Here is a 15,250-nt window from a genome sequence, read left to right as displayed (position 1 = left end):
AGGGTGAATCCTATTCTAGTATGATCGAGAACCTCAGATGATTAGCCGTGCTGTGACAGAGCATTTGGACCATTTTCACAAGAGGATGGGATGCAGCCATTGACAAGGGTGATGCCTCCAGACGATTAGTCGTGCAGTGACAGCGCATCGTACCATTTTCCAGAGAGGATAAAAAGTAGCCATTGACAACGGTGATGTCCTTACATAAAGCTAGCCATGGAAAGGAGTAAGATTGATTGGATGAAGACAGCAGGAAAGCAGAGGTTCAGAGGAACGAATGCATCTCTATACCTTTATCTGAAATTCTCACCAATGATATACATAAGTATTTCTATCTTTATTTTCTATTTATTATTAATATTCAAAAACTCCATAACTATTTGATATCCGCCTGACTGAGATTTACAAGGTGACCATAGCTTGTTTCACACCAACAATCTCCGTGGGATCGACCCTTACTCACGTAAGGTTTATTACTTGGACGACCCAGTGTACTTGCTGGTTAGTTGTATCGAAGTTGTGAATGAAAAACGATTTATTAAGACGTGCGTACAGAGTTTTTGGCGCCGTTTCCTGAGATCACAATTTCGTGCACCAAGTTTTTGGCGCCGTTGCCGGGGATTGTTCGAGTTTGAACAACTGACGGTTCATCTTGTTGCTCAGATTAGGTAATTTTCTTTTTGTTTTATTTTCAAAAATTTTTCAAAAACCTTTCAAAAATTTCTCATCTATTTTCGAAAAAATAAATAAATAAATCTTTTCAAAAATATATTTTTCTTCAGAATTTTTAAGAATGAATTCTAGAGTTTCATGAAGCATGTTGAAGCCTGGCTGGCTGTAAAGCCATGTCTAATTCTTTTGGATAGGGGCTTCCAACCATCAGCATAGAGACAAGTTAATTGGAATGTCAGCCGTGGCATGTCTGAGTTACATACTAAAGCTTGGCTGGCTATTAAGCCATGCCTAACCCTCGGATTGGAGCTTTAGACTAAGAATACAAGATTCCTGGAATTCATATTAAAAAATTTTGAAATCATTATTTTCTTTTTCCTATATGTTTTTTCGAAAAAAAAAATTCAAAAATAAAAAAAAATATCTTTCCCTTTTTCACTCATAAATTTCGAAAATTTGAGTTGACTTTTTCAAAACTTTTTAAAATCTAGTTGTTTTTATGAGTCAAATCAAATTTTCAATTTAAAAATCTTATCTTTTTCAAAAATCAAATCTTTTTCACTTTTCTTATTTATTTTCGAAAATTTTTAAAATATTTTTCAAAAATCTTTTTCTTATCTTTATCTCCTAATTTTCGAAAATAACATCATCAATTAATGTTTCATCAATTAATGTTTTGATTCAAAAATTTCAAGTTTGTTACTTACTTGTTAAGAAAGATTCAAACTTTAAGTTCTAGAATCATATTTTGTGATTTCTTGTGAATCAAGTCATTAATTGTGATTTTAAAAATCAAATCTTTTTCAAAACTAATTTCAATCATATCTTTTCAAAAATATCTTTCTATCTTATCTTTTTCAAAATCATATCAATTTCAAAAATTTGATTTTAAAATATCTTTCCTAACTTCTTATCTTCTTATCTTTTCAAAATTGATTTTCAAATTTGTTTCAACTAACTAACTAACTTTTTATTTGTTTCTTATCTTTTTCAAAACTACCTAACTAACTCCCTCTCTCTCTAATTTTCGAAAATATCTTCCCTCTTTTTCAAAATTTCTTTTTAATTAACTAATTATTTTAATTTTTGATTTTAATTTTTGAAAAATTACTAACCATTTTCAAAAACTATTTTCGAAAATCACTAACTCTTTTTCAAAAATAATTTTCGAAAATTCTCCTTCTCTCTCATCTCCTTCTATTTATTTATTCATCTACTAACACCTCTCTTCATCCCACATCTCTGCTCTCCTTACCTTTGTGTTTCTTTCTTTACATTACATTCTTTTCTTCTTCTACTCACACAGGGGAACCTCTATACCTATGGTAAAAAGGATCCCTATTATTATTTTTCTGTCCCTCTTTTTCATATGAGCAGGAGCAAGGACAAGAACATTCTTGTTGAAGCAGATCCAGAACCTGAAAGGACTCTGAAGAGGAAACTAAGAGAAGCTAAATTACAACAATCCAGCAAGCACCTTTCAAAAATTTTCGAACAAGAAGAGGAGATGGCAGCCGAAAATAATAATAATAATGCAAGGAGGATGCTTAGTGACTTTACTGCACCTAATTCCAATTTACATGGAAGAAGCATCTCCATTCCTGCCATTAGAGCAAACAATTTTGAGCTGAAACCTCAATTAGTTTCTTTAATGCAGCAGAACTGCAAGTTTCATGGACTTCCATCTGAAGATCCTTTTCAGTTCTTAACTGAATTATTGCAGATCTGTGATACTGTTAAGACTAATGGAGTAGATCCTGAAGTCTACAGGCTCATGCTTTTCCCTTTTGCTGTAAGAGACAGAGCTAGAGTATGGTTAGACTCTCAACCTAAGGATAGCCTGAACTCTTGGGATAAGCTGGTCAAGGCTTTCTTAGCCAAGTTCTTTCCTCCTCAAAAGCTGAGTAAGCTTAGAGTGGATGTTCAGACCTTCAGACAGAAAGAAGGTGAATCCTTCTATGAAGCTTGGGAGAGATACAAAGAACTGACCAAAAAGTGTCCTTCTGACATGCTTTCAGAATGGACCATCCTGGACATATTCTATCATGGTCTGTCTGAATTAGCTAAAATGTCATTGGATACTTCTGCAGGTGGATCCATTCACTTAAAGAAAACGCCTGCAGAAGCTCAAGAACTCATTGACATGGTTGCTAATAACCAGTTCATGTACACTTCTGAGAGGAATCCTGTGAGTAATGGGACGCCTATGAAGAAGGGAGTTCTTGAAATTGATACTCTGAATGCCATACTGGCTCAGAATAAAATATTGACTCAGCAAGTCAATATGATTTCTCAGAGTCTGAATGGAATGCAAGCTGCATCCAACAGTACTCAAGAGGCATCTTCTGAAGAAGAAGCTTATGATCCTGAAAACCCTGCAATAGCAGAGGTGAATTACATGGGTGAACCTTATGGAAACATCTATAACCCCTCATGGAGAAATCACCCAAATCTCTCATGGAAGGATCAACAAAAGCCTCAACAAGGCTTTAATAATGGTGGAAGAAATAGGTTTAACAATAGTAAACCTTTTCCATCATCCACTCAGCAACAGACAGAGAACTCTGAACAAAATACCTCTCATTTAGCAAACTTAGTCTCTGATCTATCTAAGGCCACTGTAAGTTTCATGAATGAAACAAGGTCCTCCATTAGAAATTTGGAGGCACAAGTGGGCCAGCTGAGTAAAAGGATCACTGAAATCCCTCCTAGTACTCTCCCAAGCAATACAGAAGAAAATCCAAAAGGAGAGTGCAAGGCCATTGACATATTCAACACGGCCGAACCTGGAGAGGAAGGGGAGGACGTAAATCCCAGTGAGGAAGACCTCCTGGGATGTCCAGTGATCAATAAGGAGTTTCCCTTTGAGGAACCAAAGGAATCTGAGACTCATCTAGAGACTATAGAGATTCCATTGAACCTCCTTATGCCCTTCATGAGCTCTGACGAGTATTCATCATCTGAAGAGAATGAGGATGTTACTGAAGAGCAAGTTACCAAGTACCTTGGTATAATCATGAAGCTGAATGCCAAATTATTTGGTATTGAGACTTGGGAAGATGAACCTCCCTTGTTCACTAATGAACTAAGTGATCTGGATCAACTGACATTGCCTCAGAAGAAACAGGATCCTGGAAAGTTCGTAATACCTTGTACCATAGGCAAAATGATCTTTGAAAAGGCTCTGTGTGACCTTGGTTCAGGGATAAACCTCATGCCCCTCTCTGTAATAGAGAAACTGGGAATCTTTGGGGTGCAAGCTACTAAAATCTCATTAGAGATGGCAAACAATTCAAGAAAACAGGCTTATGGACAAGTAGAGGACGTGTTAGTAAAGGTTGAAGGCCTTTACATCCCTGCTGATTTCATAATCCTTGATACTGGGAAGGATGAGGATGAATCCATCATCCTTGGAAGATCTTTCCTAGCCACAGCAAGAGCTGTGATTGATGTTGACAGAGGTGAATTAGTCCTTCAATTGAATGAGGACTCCCTTGTGTTTACAACTCAAGGTTACCCTTCTGTAAACATGGAAAAGAGGCACAGTAAGCTTCTCTCAAAACAGAGTCAACCAGAGCCCCCACAGTCAAACTCTAAGTTTGGTGTTGGGAGGCCACAACCAAACTCTAAGTTTGGTGTTGAACTCCCATATCCAAACTCTAAGTTTGGTGTTGGGAAGTCTCAACAATGCTCTGAACATCTGTGAGGCTCCATGAGAGCCCACTGTCAAGCTATTGACATTAAAGAAGTGCTTGTTGGGAGGCAACCCAATTTTTATTTATCTAATTTTATTTTTCTTGTTCTTTCATGTTTTATTAGGTTCATGATCATGTGGAGTCACAAAATAAATATAAAAATTGAAAACGGAATCAAAAACAACAGAAGAAAAATCACACCCTGGAGGAAGACCTTACTGGCATTTAAACGCCAGTAAGAAGCATCTGGCTGGCGTTCAATGCCAGAACAGAGCATGGCTCTGGCGCTGAACGCCCAAAATGGGCAGCATCTGGGCGTTTGAACGCCAGAATTGCACCCTGGAGAAGAGCTGGCGCTGAACGCCCAGAACAAGCATGGTTCTGGCTTTTAACGCCAGAAATGGGCAACAAATGAGCGTTTAACGCCCAGAACAAGCACCAATCTGGAGCTGAACGCCCAGAGTTGTGTGCAATGGCATTTTGCATGCCTAATTTGGTGCAAGGATGTAAATCCTTGAACACCTCAGGATCTGTGGACCCCACAGGATCCCCACCTACCTCCACTCACTTCTTCTCACCCCTCTTTCACACAATCCCATAAACACTCTTCCCCAAAACTCTTCACTAATCACCTCAATCTCTCTTCCCTATAACCACTTCACCACCCACATCCATCCACTCTTCCCCGTAAACTTACTTCATAAACTCCACCTACCTTCAAAATTCAAAATCAATTTCCCACCCAAAACCCACCCTTATGGCCGAACCTTACCCCCCTCCCTTCCCTATATAAAGCCCTCCATTCTTCTTCATTTTCACACAACACAACCCTCTCTTCCCCTTCTTGGCCGAATACACCCCTCCCCCCTCTCCTCCATATTTTCTTCTTCTTCTTCATCTATTCTTTCTTCTCTTGCTCGAGGGCGAGCAATATTCTAAGTTTGGTGTGGTAAAAGCATAAGCTTTTTGTTTTTCCATTACCATTGATGGCACCTAAGACCGGAGAATCCTCTAGAAAAGGGAAAGGGAAGACAAAAGCTTCCACCTCCGAGTCATGGGAGATGGAAAGATTCATCTCCAAAGCCCATCAAGACCACTTCTATGATGTTGTGGTCAAGAAGAAGGTGATCCCCGAGGTCCCTTTCAAGCTCAAGAGAAATGAGTATCCGTAGATCCGACATGAAATCCAAAGAAGATGTTGGGAAGTTCTAACAAACCCCATCCAACAAGTCGGCATCCTAATGGTTCAAGAGTTCTATGCCAATGCATGGATCACTAGGAACCATGATCAAAGTAAGAACCCAAACCCAAAGAATTATATTACAATGGTTCAGGGGAAATACTTAGATTTTAGTCCGGAAAATGTGAGGTTGGCGTTTAACTTGCCTATGATGCAAGGAGATGCATGCCCCTACACTAGAAGGGTCAACTTTAATCAAAGGTTGGACCAAGTCCTCATGGACATATGTGTAGAAGGAGCTCAATGGAAGATTGACTCCAAAGGCAAGCCGGTTCAATTAAGAAGACTGGACCTCAAGCCTGTGGCTAGAGGATGGTTGGAGTTCATCCAACGCTCCATCATCCCCACTAGCAACCGATCTGAAGTTACTGTGGATCGGGCCATCATGATCCATAGCATCATGATTGGAGAAGAAGTAGAAGTTCATGAAGTCATCTCCCTTGAACTCTATAAAATAGCCGAAAAGTCCTCTCCTGGGGCAAGACTAGCTTTTCCTCATCTTATTTTCCATCTATGTTACTCAGCTGGAGCTTTCATAGAAGGAGACATTCCCATTGAGGAAGAGAAGCCCATCACTAAGAAAAGGATGGAGCAAGCAAGAGAGCCCATTCATGGATCTCAAGAGATGCATGAAGCTCATCACCATGAGATCCCGGAGATGCCTCAAATGCATTTTCCTCCACAAAACTATTGGGAGCAAATCAACACCTCCCTAGGAGAATTAAGTTCCAACATGGGACAATTAAGGGTGGAACATCAAGAGCACTCCATCATCCTTCATGAAATAAGAGAAGATCAAAAAGCAATGAGGGAGGAGCAACAAAGACAAGGAAGAGACATAGAAGAGCTCAAGGACATCATTGGTTCCTCAAGAAGGAAATGCCACCATCACTAAGGTGGACTCATTCCTTGTTCTTACATTCTCTGTTTTTCGTTTTCTCTATGTTAAGTGCTTATCCATGTTTGTGTCTTCATTAGTATTTAGTAACTTTGTCTTAAAGTTATGAATGTCCTATGAATCCATCACCTCTCTTAAATGAAAACTGTTTTAATTCAAAAGAACAAGAAGTACATGAGTTTCAAATTTATCCTTGAACTTAGTTTAATTATATTGATGTGGTAACAATGCTTCTTATTTTCTGAATGAATGCTTGAACAGTGCATATGTCTTTTGAAGTTGTTGTTTAAGAATGTTAAATATGTTGGCTCTTGAAAGAATGATGATAAGGAGACATGTTAATTAATAATCTGAAAAATCATAAAAATGATTCTTGAAGCAAGAAAAAGCAGCAAAAAAACAAAGCTTGTAGAAAAAAAATGGCGAAAAAAAAGAGAAAAAGCAAGTAGAAAAAGCCAAAAGCTCTTAAAACCAAGAGGCAAGAGCAAAAAGCCAGTAAGCCTTAAAACCAAAAGGCAAGGGTAAATAAAAAGGATCCCAAGGCTTTGAGCATCAGTGGATAGGAGGGCCTAAAGGAATAAAATCCTGGCCTAAGCGGCTAAACCAAGCTGTCCCTAACCATGTGCTTGTGGCGTGAAGGTGTCAAGTGAAAACTTGAGACTGAGCAGTTAAAGTCAAGGTCCAAATCAAAAGAAAAGTGTGCTTAAGAACCTTGGACACCTCTAATTGGGGACTTTAGCAAAGCTGAGTCACAATCTGAAAAGGTTCACCCAATTATGTGTCTGTGGCATTTATGTATCCGGTGGTAATACTGGAAAACAAAGTGCTTAGGGCCACGACCAAGACTCATAAAATAGCTGTGTTCAAGAATCAACATACTGAACTAGGAGAATCAATAACACTATCTGAACTCTGAGTTTCTATAGATGCCAATCATTCTGAGCTTCAATGAATAAAGTGAGATGCCAAAACTATTCAAGAGGCAAAAAGCTACAAGTCCCGCTCATTTAATTAGAGCTATGTTTCATTGATAGTTTGGAATTTATAGTATATTCTCTTCTTTTTATCCTATTTGATTCTCAGTTGCTTGGGGACAAGCAACAATTTAAGTTTGGTGTTGTGATGAGCGGATAATTTATACGCTTTTTGGCATTGTTTTTAGTATGTTTTTAGTAGAATCTAGTTACTTTTAGGGATGTTTTCATTAGTTTTTATGTTAAATTCACATTTCTGGACTTTACTATGAGTTTGTGTGTTTTTATGTGATTTCAGGTATTTTCTGGCTGAAATTGAGGGACTTGAGCAAAAATCAGATTCAGAGGTTGAAGAAGGACTGCTGATGTTGTTGGATTCTGACCTCCCTGCACTCGAAGTGGATTTTCTGGAGCTACAGAACTCAAAATGGCGCGCTTCCAATTGCGTTGAAAAGTAGACATCCAGGGCTTTCCACAATATATAATAGTCCATACTTTAGCCGATTTTAGACGACGTAAAAGGGCATTGAACGCCAGTTCTGCGCTGTTGTCTGGAGTTAAACGCCAGAAACACGTCACAAGCCAGAGTTGAACGCCAGAAATACGTTACAAATTGGCGTTCAACTCCAAGATTGACCTCTACACGTGTAACATTCAAGCTCAGCCCAAGCACACACCAAGTGGGCCCCGGAAGTGGATTTATGCATCAATTACTTACTTCTGTAAACCCTAGTAACTAGTTTAGTATAAATAGGACTTTTTACTATTGTATTAGACATCTTTGATCAGTTTTATGCTATCTTAGACTTTCATGGGGGCTGGCCATTCGGCCATGCCTGAACCATTATCACTTATGTATTTTCATACGGTAGAGTTTCTGCACTCCATAGATTAAGGTGTGGAGCTCTGCTGTTCCTCAAAGATTAATGCAAAGTACTACTGTTTTTCTATTCAATTCAACTTATTCCGCTTCTAAGATATTCATTCGCACTTCAACCTGAATGTGATGAACGTGACAATCATCATCATTCCCTCACGAACGCGTGCCTGATAACCACTTCCGTTCCACCTTAGATTGAATGAGTATCTCTTGGATCTCTTAATCAGAATCTTCGTGGTATAAGCTAGATTGATGGCGACATTCATGAGAGTCCGGAAAGACTAAACCTTGTCTGTGGTATTCCGAGTAGGACTCTGGGATTGAATGACTGTGACGAACTTCAAACTCGCGAGTGCTGGGCGTAGTGACAGACGCAAAAGGAGGGTGAATCCTATTCCAGTATGATCGAGAACCTCAGATGATTAGCCGTGCTGAGACAGAGCATTTGGACCATTTTCACAAGAGGATGGGATGCAGCCATTGACAAGGGTGATGCCTCCAGATGATTAGCCATGCAGTGACAGCGCATCGGACCATTTTCCAGAGAGGATAAAAAGTAGCCATTGACAACGGTGATGTCCTTACATAAAGCCAGCCATGGAAAGGAGTAAGATTGATTGGATGAAGACAGCAGGAAAGCAGAGGTTCAGAGGAACGAATGCATCTCTATACCGTTATCTGAAATTCTCACCAATGATATACATAAGTATTTCAATCTTTATTTTCTATTTATTATTAATATTCGAAAACTCCATAACTATTTGATATCCGCCTGACTGAGATTTACAAGGTGACCATAGCTTGCTTCACACCAACAATCTCCGTGGGATCGACCCTTACTCACGTAAGGTTTATTACTTAGACGACCCAGTGCACTTGCTGGTTAGTTGTATCGAAGTTGTGAATGAAAAACGATTTATTAAGACGTGCGTACAGAGTTTCTGGCGCCGTTGCTTGAGATCACAATTTCGTGCACCATCACGCGATCGCGTCATTCACGCGTTCGCGTCATCCGGCGTTTTGCCTTGCCACGCGGGCGCGTCGTCCACTCTTTCGCGTCACTTGTGCAATTTCCAATTCGCGCGGTCGCGTGAGCCATGCGTCCGCGTCACTGCAATTTCCTATATGTTGCGCGGTCGCGTGAGCCATGCGTCCGCGTCACCTCTCGCTGGTCATCTCCTCAATTTCTTGTGTTCCTTCCATTTTTGCTAGCTTCCTTTCCAATCTCCAAGTCATTCATGCCCTATAAAATCTGAAACACTTAACACACAGATCACGGCATCGAATGGAATAAAGGAGAATTAAAATACATAATTAAAGGTCTCTAGGAAGCAAGTTTTCAACCATGAAGTATTTTTAGGAAGGAATTATAAATGTATGCTAATCATATGAATAAGTGAGTAAAGATTTGATAAAACCGCACAATTAAACACAATATAAACCATAAAATAGTGGTTTATCATCTGCCCAATGTCCAATGAGCTCATCCATCTGCTATACAGCCAAACCCGACATGTCCAATAGCTAACCTTGGACAGTCTCTCGGTGTACGCATCCCCAAGAGAAATTCACATCTCTTGGAGGAATCATCTGAAAAGGTATAAGTGTCTGGCCATATCTTGTGACCGAGGGTCAACAAAGTCTCAAGTCTCAGCTGATGACCGGAATTCACACCCCATTCAAAATTGGTGAATTAGTCCTTTTGGCAAGCGCACCAAAATTATCGTCAAGTAATAACCCACAGTGGAGTGGAATCGTATCCACAGAGATTGGCAAATTCGAGCAGTTTTAATCAATTGATGAATTAGTCAAGCGGATCAATAGGATTGTAGAGTGCATAATTGTAAATGACATAAATATAAATGACTATAATATAAAGAAAAGCAATAAAGTGCAGAATTATAAATGGCAGAAAGTAAAGGGCAGAATCATAAATGAGTTGAATGTAAATGGGAATGGGGAATTTCTAAATGTAAAAATAAGCAGTAAAGAAATGGATAGATAAGAATGGGGAAATTCATTGAGATTGGTAGATGTTGTCTCTTTAGATTGAATCTAGCTTATATCCCTTCAATCATGCAACTCATTGGCCTCTTGGCAATCATGATTGATTGAGCCCCAATCCTTTGGTGACTCAATCTCTCATATCTTGATCAATAGCCAATTCCTTGGTCTAATTGCTCATGAAGAGAGATATGCTTGGTCCCTGATTATACCACACACCATTATAGGTCCAAGTAGAGGGAGGATTATATGTCACATATCCAAACACCAAAACTCAGATTCTACTCTAGTGTGAGAAGGGATTTCAAGCATGGTTTCATGTTTCCTTTGCCAAGGTTCCCATGAAACCCAATTGCATTCAATCTCTTTCCCAAGATAATTGAATACTAAGCATTAAGAACGAAATTCCTTCTAGCAAATCAAAGAGAAGATGAAGAGAAGAAGGATTTCACTATCATCAATCCATCAAGTACAACAGCGCTCCCTCTCTCAATGAGAGGGAAGTTAGCTACTCATAGCTCAAAAAGTACTCAAAAGTGAAGTGTAAAAGTGGATCTAAAACTGACTGCTTAACCCCCTTCTTCAGTTCTCCTTGGGGGTATTTATACTACTCCTAGTAGAATAAAAGAATTACAAAAGTGAAAAAGGAAAATTACATTTTGGAAGGAAAAGAAAACACTCAATAAGCATGACTTCTCAGCTGGCGTGTGGCTGGCACTTTTCTAGCGTGTCACGTGCCCTTCATTTCCAGCTTGGCGTGCCACGCCTACTTCTTCAAGTGCCACGCCTTTGAACTCAAGTGGCACGCTATATTGGATTTCTTGTGTTGGCGTGCCACGCCTTCGAACTCAAGTGGCACGCCCCTTGCCTTTCTCACTTCTCTTTGCCTCTGGAAACTTGTACTGGCGTGCCACGCCCTTGCTTTATGCTTGGCTAGGCTTCTTTGGAAAGTTGAACTAGCATGGCACGCCCAGGGTCTGGCATGCCACGCCCCTTTTGTGAGTGAGTGGTTCCTCTGTTTGGCATGCCACGCCACGAGCTCAAGTGGCACGCCCCAATGCTTCTCTCTGAATGACACTGGCGTGCCACACCTGGTTGCTCAAGTGGCACGCCTAAGTGAAGAATGGTGAGTGGTGTGCCACGCCTTCGATACCAAGTGCACGCCCCATGTAATTGGCCTCCTTCATCCTTTCTGGAAACTTATACCAGCGTGCCACGCTCATGATCATGTCTTGGTTCCAGTAGTTGGCATGCCACGCCTTTGATACCAAGTGGCACGCCCAGTCTTTGCTTTTGGTCCTTTGTGCATTGGCGTGCCACACCTGGTTGCTCAAGTGGCACGCCTAGTCTTCAATTGCCTTCAGCCCCTTCTCTAGAATGTTATACCAGCGTGCCATGCCATGCTGCTCAAGTGGCACGCTAATGGATTTGTGAACTCTTCAAGCTTGGTGTGCCACGCCTGGGTTCTCAAGTGGCACGCCCAAGTGACTTCTTGGGGCTGGCGTGCCACGCCTTCGACACCAAGTGGCACACCATAGTGAAGGTTCTTCTTGGAATGGTGAGTTGGCATGCCACGCCCCTTTGCTCAAGTGGCACGCCCATAGTAATTGATGGGCCAGGCGTGCCACGCCCGGCTTGGCGTGCCACGCCCGGCTTGGCGTGCCACGCCCCATTTGTGTCCTCCATTGTAGCTCTCTAGAATTTTGTATTAGCGTGCCACGGCTAGTCTCTGGCGTGCCACGCCCACATGCATGCTTGGACTTCTTCTCTGGACTTTAGTACTGGCGTGCCACGCCCAGCTCCTGGCGTGCCACGCCAGTGCATTTTTGTGGCGTTTGCTTCAAGTGGCACGCCAGTTTTACATTGCCCAAAAGTTTGCACAAAAGTTTGAGGCAAACTTTTGCTCCAGCTTTTTGCCCAAAAGTTTTCACAAAAGTTTGAGGCAAACTTTTGGTCCAGCTTTTTGCTCCCTGGTTCATTTTCACTTATTCCAAAAGTTTGAGCTAAAGTTTGAGGCAAACTTTTGCTCAAACTTTTTGTCCTCTCTTCCTCCTAGCCACTCCTCCTTGCTTCAACCTTTCTCCAAGCTTTCTTCACCTATCATTAATCAACCAAACACATCAAAGCTATGCTCAAAATCATGAGATATTCATTCTTTCATAATATGTGACAATTATAGCATAAAACCTCATGAAATTGCATTAATTCATCTATGGTTGATTAAATCAAAGGAAGCATGAAAATCTACCCAATTGGCTTGCTTATGGCTCAAGAAAGTGCATAATTCAAATGAAAACAAAAGAAAAAGGCTAGTGAAACTAGGCTAAGATGACTTGTCATCACAACACCAAACTTAAAGCTTGCTTGTCCCCAAGCAAGAAATGATTTATTAAGAAGAAAGAATGAAATGGAAGAGGTTGTTCATGCTAGTAGAGTGTTATTGGTAGTTCATGGGCTTTTATGTGGATATGTAAACACTCACCTCTTATTGACTCTTAAGCCTAGAAAGTCTCCTTCAAGCTTCAAGTAACATACTGCTATGACCTCTCATTATTTCTTTATCCTTGGGTATTATTTTGTTCATAAGCTTTATTTGAGTGTCATGTGTAGCAAGTTCATTTTCTTTTCTTTATACTTGACACATTATTCACTATAGACACTTGGCTCACATTCCTTCTTAGAACATTGATGCCCAGCACCTCTTTGGGCTACTAAGTGCCTTGTAGTTAGGTTGCTCTTGATAGTGGACTTTCAGCTGATGATTCCGGGTTAGTTAACCCAAGTCACCGAGTGTTGATGCACTCCAAAGAGCTTAATAATCCAAGCAGATCCTAATACAAAGACACCACAGGCATATATTCTAAGGTTCAAGCTATTGGTGTCCAGCTTTGTTTCTTTTTGTTTTTCTTTTGTTCTGCCACTCTTTGGCTATTTCTTTTTCTCCCCTTTTTTTTCTGTCTTTTTGTTTTTCTGTCTAACCAAGGACTTTTATTTGATTGAGATTCATAGATAGTAGGCCACTTTATACTTAGAAGGAGACATCCTAGTTCTTTTATTCACTAAAGTGAGCTATTATACAATCACACACACACACCACCACTTACTTTTATTGTACTTCTATCTAACAGAGAACTATCTCACTTCACATTCAAACATTTCTTTTATTGAATTGAAAATGCAGGGGACAAAGCATGCGTTTTGTTCAGTGAAAGTAAACACACAAGCACACACATAGACTAGCTTACTTATTCTAAGAGTGATTTTACTTGTATTAGATGAACACTTTAACAAAACACAAGTCAAAACATTTTTCAACAGTAAGAGTTAAGTGTAAATACAACCTATTGGTTTGCAGTTCCTTTGTCCTTCCTTCTGTTGTACCCTTTTGAGTTATGATGCATAGTGTATTCAAATGGTGGTGAATTCCCTGCATAATTCTCAAAAGTTGCTTGCTTCTCAAGCCCTTAGATGACCAGTTAGTATGCATGAATTGATTGTGGCTTGTGGATTCAAATTGGTGTGAAAACACCAAACTTAATTTCTTGCCACTTTTCTGGATACAGCAGGTTAACTCTAGGCAAAATTTTGTGTCCTTGCTAAAGGTTATGAAGTTTTAAGACTAAAAAAAAAACAGTTAAGTGGTTGAATAATCTGTTTGATTGCTTGGAACTAGCAATGTGCAGGAAGTTAAAATGTGCTTTTGAATGAGGTTTTGGTGGAACACCAAACTTGGAATCCTCCATTCTCCCTTGAGTTGTTTTTGGTGTGCAACACCAAACTTAGCTCCTTGCAATACATATTAATTATTCAACATTTTTATTGAAAAAGCTATGAAAAGAAAACTACCTCAGGTTGGGTTGCCTCCCAACAAGCGCTCTTTTATTGTCACTAGCTTGACATCTTTCAATTCCTTTCAAGAGGGCTGTAGGTTCTGGACCTCTTTTTCCTTTTCCCATTGTCCTCCCAAATACGGCTTTGCTCTGTGACCATTTGCTGTGAATTGATTCTTTGTTGCTTCATCTAGCAGTTCAATACTCCCATAAGGAAAAACCTTTGTTACCAAGTATGGACCAGTCCACTTTGACTTCAGTGTGCCAGGGAAAATCTTAAGCCTTGAATTATACAGGAGCACTTGCTGTCCTGGCTTGAATTCCTTCTTTGTGATTTTCTTGTCATGCCACCTCTTAGCTCTTTCCTTGTATATCTTAGCACTCTCATAAGCTTCTATCCTGAATTCATCTAACTCATTTAGTTGCAACAACCTTTTTTCTCCTGCAGCTTGGGAATCAAGGTTGAGGAGTTTAGTGGCCCAAAAAGCTCTGTGTTCAAGCTCTACAGGGAGGTGGCAGGATTTGCCATACAATAGCTGAAAGGGTGACTTGCCAATAGGAGTTTTGAAAGCTGTCCTATATGCCCATAATGCATCTTCTAGCTTCCTAGCCCAATCTTTTCTTGTGCTTCCCACTGTTTTCTCTAGAATCTTCTTTAATTCCCTATTTGCTAGTTCAGCCTGGCCATTAGTCTGAGGGTGGTAAGGTGTAGCCACTTTATGGATTACTCCATATTTGTGGAGGAGCTTCTCCATCTGTTTGTTGCAAAAGTGACTACCACCATCACTGACAAGACCCTTGGGTACTCCATATCTTGTGAAAATGTGCTTTTTAAGGAATTGGAGGATAATCTGTGCATCACAGGTGGTCGTGGCTATGGCTTCCACCCACTTTGAGACATACTCCACTGCGACTAAGATATATCTGAAAGAATAGGAAGGGGGAAAGGGCCCCATGAAATCAATTCCCCATAGATCAAATAATTCCAGTTCCAAGATGAAGTTTTGAGGCATCTCATTCCTTCTTGTTAATCCTCCTGCTTTCTGGCATTCATTAC

The 15,250-nt window shown here is 40.2% G+C and overlaps 1 non-coding gene across 1 annotated transcript; it reads right to left on the bottom strand.

Moving 5' to 3' along the window:
- Window positions 1-2,578: 2,578 nt before the first annotated feature.
- Window positions 2,579-2,686, bottom strand: LOC112753702 (small nucleolar RNA R71). The gene has a single exon (XR_003178074.1). It is a non-coding gene; the product is annotated as a small nucleolar RNA R71 (small nucleolar RNA).
- Window positions 2,687-15,250: the final 12,564 nt, after the last annotated feature.

The sequence above is a fragment of the Arachis hypogaea genome, chromosome 15 (genome assembly GCF_003086295.3).
Source record: "Arachis hypogaea cultivar Tifrunner chromosome 15, arahy.Tifrunner.gnm2.J5K5, whole genome shotgun sequence".
Classification (NCBI taxonomy): Eukaryota; Viridiplantae; Streptophyta; class Magnoliopsida; order Fabales; family Fabaceae; genus Arachis; species Arachis hypogaea.
The sequence above is the reverse complement of the archived record's forward strand: the minus strand, read 5'-3'. Positions and strand labels throughout refer to the sequence as shown.